Raw genomic sequence first — 7,632 nt, forward strand, 5'->3', positions numbered from 1 at the left:
GCCTAATATTGTTCTCTTGATTGTAACGATAAAACAATAAGATGAACATAAAAAACACCATAAATTAAATAAATCAATGTTTAATACTCGAAATTAAAATCGACAGAAATAGAGGTATTTTTAAATTGTGATCGAGTTATGGTTCTTCTTCTTTATGTTGGGTATCATTATCATAAGACTGTTTGAGTCTATTAATTTCCTTCACCACCCATTCTACTTCTTATTTTTACTCTATTTTTTAGGACAATAATATTCATTCCTTAGTACCTATGAAATACAGCTTAAATTGGCTTGTTTAAATAGAGGGTCATATAAAATGCCTCTGGGAAGTATCACATATGTACAGTTAAATTTAGGTACAAACAGTGTTACAAACCTCAAAACTCATATAATTTAAGTTTCATGTGCTAAAATATAGTAAATCGGGAGATTATACCCTAAAATCGTTTCATCGGTATCGATTCATCATAATCGCGCGTTCCACCGATAAATCGGTAACTTTTACATTACTGGCTCACAGCATGAATGGTTACGAGAAAAATAAAAATTAAAGATATAGGTACCTACCTAATAAAGTTTTTCAATACATGTGGGATTCGCCCAACAGCTTTCCCCTTCGAACAATTAATATTAGAAAAAGATAGTTACGATCCATTCAATGAAAAGGGGAATAGGGGAGCACGCAATTTTTTAAGAGGTTTGCCATAAAAAGAAAAAAGTACTAGAAGAGTTGAAAAGCGTGGAATCTACCAAAATATACCAAATATTTTTTACCTACTAGATATTTGATCCCGGTACCTCAAAATCTACCAAAAAAGTAGAAAGCTACTAAATCTGGTCACGCTGCAACTGTTTTGCCAATATGCATTGAACAAAACCGAAAATCAGCTGATAAAAAACCGGATAAAAGAGTACACCAATTAAATTTGTATATATTTTTTTTATATTCATTTATTTCTAGTAGATTCACAAAACTATTTGACTGCGGAATCAGTAGTCTCCATACATTTTAAATTTTAAGTTAGAAAGAGGTATAAATCTAACAAAATGAGTACAGGTATCTATGTAGTTTATACTTAAATACACTTTTATTGATCTCCTGTCGATATGGTATTCGTTTTTACCACGCTTTTATCATATTGGGATGTATGTATGTATGTATGTATGCATGTATGTAATGGAATCTTTGAGCATAATTTTCACCAATTTCCAGAAGTTTGATTAATTTGAAACTTTGCACACGTATCAAAGACCGATGACAATACAATAATTCAATAACAGCTTCCCAATTTCCTTATTGGGACCGCCAGGATTAATAAATTCTTTCGTGGATCCTTTGTAAGGAAGTAAGAGAGATGCGCATGCCATGTCCGTAAAATAACTAATTCAAAAATCGAACTAAAAAATTAAAAAATAAATTATAGTTAAAGAAAAAAACTAAAAAAACCACGCTTTTATAGCCAATCGAACTAAAAAGTAGAAAATAATTTTTAATTACAAAGAGTTCATATTACAGTAGTAGAAGATCAAACAATCAATCATAATTAATTACTTCGAAATGAAATAACAATACAAAGAGAATAATTCAATTCAGAGTAAAAAGCGTGGGGTGCTTTATATATTAAATGTAACAATTATTCTACTTGCAACTACCAATGTGCGGAGAGTCATAAAAACATAGTAAAAAGTTAAGAAAATATAGTAAAATACAATGCAAATATAGAAAAAAATATTTTAGACTAAATTTATTTTTATTATTCGGGAAAACAATAAACCGTTCATGTATACTATAGTTTAGTTAAATTAAATAAAATTCAAATCGAAAACAGATATAAACAATAATTTTTTTAAATTTTTAATCCGTGGAGACTTGTGTACTTTTTCGTATAATATTTTATATACTTTGAAGTTGTAGTGAGATTTTCGATTACCCCTCTCAGTTTAAATGAGATTTTGTGAGATTTCATTGGACCCCTCCCCCCATATTCTGAGTTCAAGTAATTAGTAAATGTACCTAAGAAGAAAGAAACTTTATATATATTAATAATTTAATTTATTAGTTTAAACCTCAAAATTTACTTGTCTTCCTGATTAAGTAACACATTAAACTTTATTTACATATTAGCATTTATTTCCACCGATTATTTGTAATCTGTGGCACAATCGTAGTAATCGTTAAGTGTGACACATCACTAAGGGGGCGGTACCCATCCATGAAGTACGATATTATTTGTACAGATTTTTAAAATTAACGATACGCATTACGAACGCCTTTTGTACTTATTTTCTGTTTTTCTTTGTGTAATTTTGCTTATTCTAGGTGTACATTAAAGAGTTTTTTTAATTAATATTACGAAACTTCATGGGCGTGAGCTTAATAAAGTAGACAAACTATAATGCGAAATACAAAGTTTTTAATGTAGAAATTAGTAATTTACACCGAAGCAATCTCAATTTGTCACAGATGTAGTCTATATGATAGGCCCAAGAAAATTTAGGGTCTATTTTAACACCTGGATACGTTATAAATTAGACGACGCCGAGTTGGCGCAACGATCACAACTGACAGCACTGGTTTGTGGCTGTTGCGCTGGCAGTTGCGGGTTCGATCACGCACATGTCAAACATTTGTATTGGCCATACTAATGTGTGCTGCGGTATGGGTGTTTGTGCAGCCCTTGTGGGTCTCTCCACCGTGCCTCGGAGAGCACGTTTTTTTTTTTTTTTTTTTAACAAGTCTTATACATCCACGGGCTTATGAACCCATGTCCTTTTTTACTCTAATACATGCAAATTTTTATTTTTATTTTTTTCTCTATTTCAAGGTAGGCGTTAGTCAACAACATCGCTGTTCAAGTCAGACTATGTTTGTTTTTAATGTCTCCAAAAGAGACGTGAGTCCACCGACCGGTTCTTAATCTAATCTATGGTACAACATTTTTTTTTTTTTTTTTTTTTTTTTTTTTTTTTTTTTTTTTTTTTTTTGTATTATTATTATTTCCTTATAATACTATACTTATATCTAGCCAAATCTTACATTATTTACATGCGTAATAATCGTTTTCTTAGAAATATATTTTTTAATATTGTCTATATTACTACCAAACTTACTCCTCCCAAGCAAAGCAACCTATTCGAATTTTATTTTGACATCTCGAGAATACTCTCAACGACGGCGGTGTCTCTATTATGAATCGCCATCTTGAGACTATGCTCGAGGATGTCTTTTTCCGTAGCCTCCGCCGCCCTCCCGACGAAACGACAGATCGCGTCATCTCTGTAGTCGGTGTAGTAGACACAGGCCTTGGTGTGTCTAGTCACCGCGACTATCGCGTGCGAAACGCTGTCATGTATTCGCAGCCTCCCACTCCTCGTCTGGATGACGATGACACTCTCACTCGTCTCGGAGAGCACGTTAAGCCGTCAGTCCTGGTTGTTATCATGTACAACTGATAGCGATCGTTACTCATAGTAGGGAATATATCCGCCAACCCGCATTGGAGTAGCGTTGTGGATTAAGCGCTGATCCTTTTCCTACATGGGGAAAGAGACCTATGCCCAGTAGTGGGATATTACAGGCTGAAGAGTATATGTAGGAAGAGGTCACACTGGTTATTAGAATGTAAGGTAACACAAGATAGATTTAAGTTAACAATTATAAATCGTAATGTAATATGTAGCAATTAATTTGTTTGCGCAAATTACTTATCTTAAGCGTCTAGGTTAAGCTACTAGTTCGAGTTTTACATTCTGCATACAAAAAAAAAAAAAAACATCTTGGAACGCCAATGGTTGTAAAAAATCTAAAAATTCTGAGCAGGGTAAGCCTGTGCTTTTTTTTTATATTTAAAAATTAACATCCACGGGCTTAAAATGCCCATGCCTTTTGTTAAACATGCATTATATATTAATGTCCTGTGATCGCCTAGTAAAACTAGGACGTAGTCTGACGCTGCCGGTTTTTTTTGTTCGGCCTCTGCTTTACAAAGTTCAAGTCTGTCCCCGCGTCGAAAATTTAGGCAGGAGCTCCGTTTTTTTACCGACTGTATAATGGGAAATGTTTTGAAGACTTCTTCTATATGGTACACGTTACGTTTTTACAATCGTATCCTTTACCACAGGACTAGATACCATCTACACTGACTAGATCTTCTCGTTAATTTTTTCTGCGTACGTAAAAACTGTCCTCAGAGGACGGACGCTCACTTGCGCCTCTTCTAAATTTTTAGATATTCATAAGCTACGATCAACATTTATCATCAGATGGTACCAGTTACTCGTTGGCCCCCTCATTATAACAAAAACGAGTCATTCAACCTATCTTGGTTCGAATATGTTTTGTTCAAACATGACCTATACAAAATATTATATCGTCGCTGAATAGGCAAAACTACTAAAGCGCCATTTTGGTCAAAATGAGTTATATATATGGTTCGACTGCATTTTTTTTTCTCTGTCTATTAGTCCGGGTCTCGTGGCGATCAGAGCATTTTTTTGGCGCTTTAGCACTCAAAATGGGGTTAAAATCTCACAAGATGTGTTGCGACTTTTTACTAATGTGTGGCTTACTTCGACACATTTTCGTATAATTGTCGGTTTAGTATTATGCTCGCTGCAACAAGCCCTATTCAGGTTTGTTAGTAATTTTCGAAAGTATACTTTTGATAACCGATGGTATTTATATAACTTTCGCTTGAATCTATTTTTTTACCACGGGTCCTTTAAGTCAAATGAGCTTAAGAAAAAACCACAAGATATGGTGATTTAGTAGTTTCTGCTGATTGAAATCACGTATACTCAAGCTTATAAGTAAATAATCTTTCAGCAAGAATCATCAACCATGGCGCTTTAGTATTTATTAGAATTAGAAGTTAATAATGTTCAGTTTTGATCTCTTATTTAAATTACAATAAGTATACTGATTATTGTTAAAATGGAGTCTTGTAATTGTAACTAACTTAAGTAACTCCGTCTAGGATGACTGTTTTGAACGACAGGCGTGATATTGTTATTTTAAACTAAGCTTAGTATAAAAGAACAATATAGCGCCTGAACTGAACAGTGATTCCAGAGGGAGTTATTTGTGTTAGTTGCAATAGCGAAACTCCACATTATGTTTTTATTTAGTACGTTTTTATAAACAAATGTGGAAAATTACGGAGGAAGGTGATTTTTGTTTTATTTATAATCTGAGAAAATGTCAATTTTGTTTGAACAAATTTTTTAATTGAATAAAGATTTATGTTAAATTGGTGTTATTTATTTATTATACGGCTTGTGCATCAACAGCTCAGCAGTTTCCTTTTGAAGCACCGTCTGTTGAATCCCATGCAATCCGGTTTTCGTCCAGGTCACAGTACGACTACTGCGCTTGTAAAAATAACTGATGATATACGATCAAATATGGAAAACCAACAGGTCACGGTATTAACGTTACTCGATTTTAGTAACGCCTTTAATACTGTGGACTTTGATATACTATGTGATATTTTACGTTCTCTTAACATATCTCCTGAGGTTGCTGATTGGTTTCTTAGTTACTTACAGGGTCGCCGGCAGCGAGTTAAATTGAATGACTCATACTCCAATTAGTCAATGGTCAATACCGGTGTCCCGCAAGGTGGCGTGCTCTCCCCTCTTTTGTTTTCAATATTTATAAACTCTATCTGTAATGTAATATCTTCTTTCTACCACCTCTATGCAGATGATCTCCAGATATACTCTCACTCCACTGTTCATAACTTATCTCAGTGTGTATCGCGTATAAACAATGACCTTTTAGCCATTGGTAAATGGAGTAAAGCTTATGGCCTAAATATAAATCCAAATAAAACGAAAGCTATTATTATAGGAAGCTCCAGACTGCTCAGCCGCATTGATAAATCTGAGGTATCTCTTGTTACATTTAATGGATTCACCATTCCATACAGCGAAAGCGTGAGAAATTTAGGTGTTATCTTTGACCAACATGTCTCTTGGGGTCCTCAAATATGTGAAATTAGTCGCAGACTGTTCGCTTCGGTTGGGTCTCTCCGTAGATTGCGTAATCTACTGCCCATTCCTACTAAAATTGCTTTTGCACATAGTCTCCTATTACCAATTCTTGATTATGCTGATACTTGCTATCTTGACATTACAGAGGAGCAGCTTAATAAGCTTGAGCGCATTCAGAATGTATGTATAAGATTTATCTTTGGACTACGCAAATATGACCATATTTCAGAATTTCGCAAAAAACTCAAGTGGCTCCCAATTCGCCTTCGCAGGAATACTCATATCCTTACCCTACTTTACTCCATTTTATTTAATCCCTTTACCCCTTCCTATCTGAAAGAACGTTTCAAATTCCTTGGTGATTCTCACAAACGCTGTCTTCGTTCTGACAGTAATTTTCTTCTTGAAATTCCTTCTCAATCCTCTTCCTTTTATGACAAATCTTTTACAGTTCAAGCCTCTCGCTTATGGAATACCTTGCCCTTGAATATCAGACGTGTACAAACACCTGCACTTTTTAAAAAGACTGTTTGGAAGCATTTTCTTCAAACTCAACAATAAACAAGTAATTCATAATTATAATGTATACATATATGTATTTATATGTATGTATGCATGTATGTGGGTATATATGTATATATGTATGTATGTATGTATGTATGTATGTATGTATGTATGTATGTATGTATGTATGTATGTATGTATTTATGTATCTATTTATGTATGTATGTATGTATGTATATGTTTAATTATTTGAATATTTATAATAAATTTGTTGTAACTTGTACACCTATGCTGACGCTAGACCATTTCCTTTCTCACGTTGGACGGGATCCTACGGGTGCGCCGGATGGGGCAAGAAGCATTAATGCGGAGGTGGGGGGAGGACCTGGTGGAGCAGCCGTATGGCACACGCGTAACGGCTGCCTTGCGCCCGGTCCTTGAGCGGTGGATGCGCCGTAAGCGCAAACCCCTCACCTTCCGTCTGACGCAGGTTCTCACCGGGCACGGCTGCTTTGGTGAATACTTGTGTCGGACGGCCCAAAGGGAGCCGACGACTGAATGTCACGATTGTGGCGCGGCGGTGGACTCTGCCCAGCACACCCTCGAGGTGTGCCCGAGATGGGCGGCGCTACGTCGCGATCTGACGACAGTCCTCGGAGGGGACTTGTCACTGCCGAGCGTTATCACCGCGATGCTCGGTGACGACGAGTCCTGGAAGGCGATGGTCTCCTTCTGCGAGACAGTAATGTCCCAGAAGGAGAACGACGAGCGGATGAGAGAGGGGGCCGCCGACGAGGCCTCCGTCCGCAGGCGACGAACGGGGGTGCGTAGGAGGCGCTACTTAATGCGTCTCCAGTAACGCCCCTGTGCCCATGTCGGGCCGGGATGGGAACCCGGTCCTGCTAGACATGGCGTCGTCGGGATTGTTCAGAGGTGAGCCGGACAGTCCCATGGAGGAGAAGTCTGGTCTTTTCGCCGAGGCCAGCCTGTCGCTGGAGGGATCCTGTTGCCTGCAGTTCCGGGACCCTCCAATTAAAGCGGCTGAAGGCTCCCGCAGGGGTTTTGGTCGGTAGTGCACCCCCAAGTGCTAAGCCGACATACGGTCTAGGAATGCCTACCCGGGCATCCTGGATA

The sequence above is a fragment of the Melitaea cinxia genome, chromosome 6, assembly GCF_905220565.1.
Source record: "Melitaea cinxia chromosome 6, ilMelCinx1.1, whole genome shotgun sequence".
NCBI lineage: Eukaryota > Metazoa > Arthropoda > Insecta > Lepidoptera > Nymphalidae > Melitaea > Melitaea cinxia.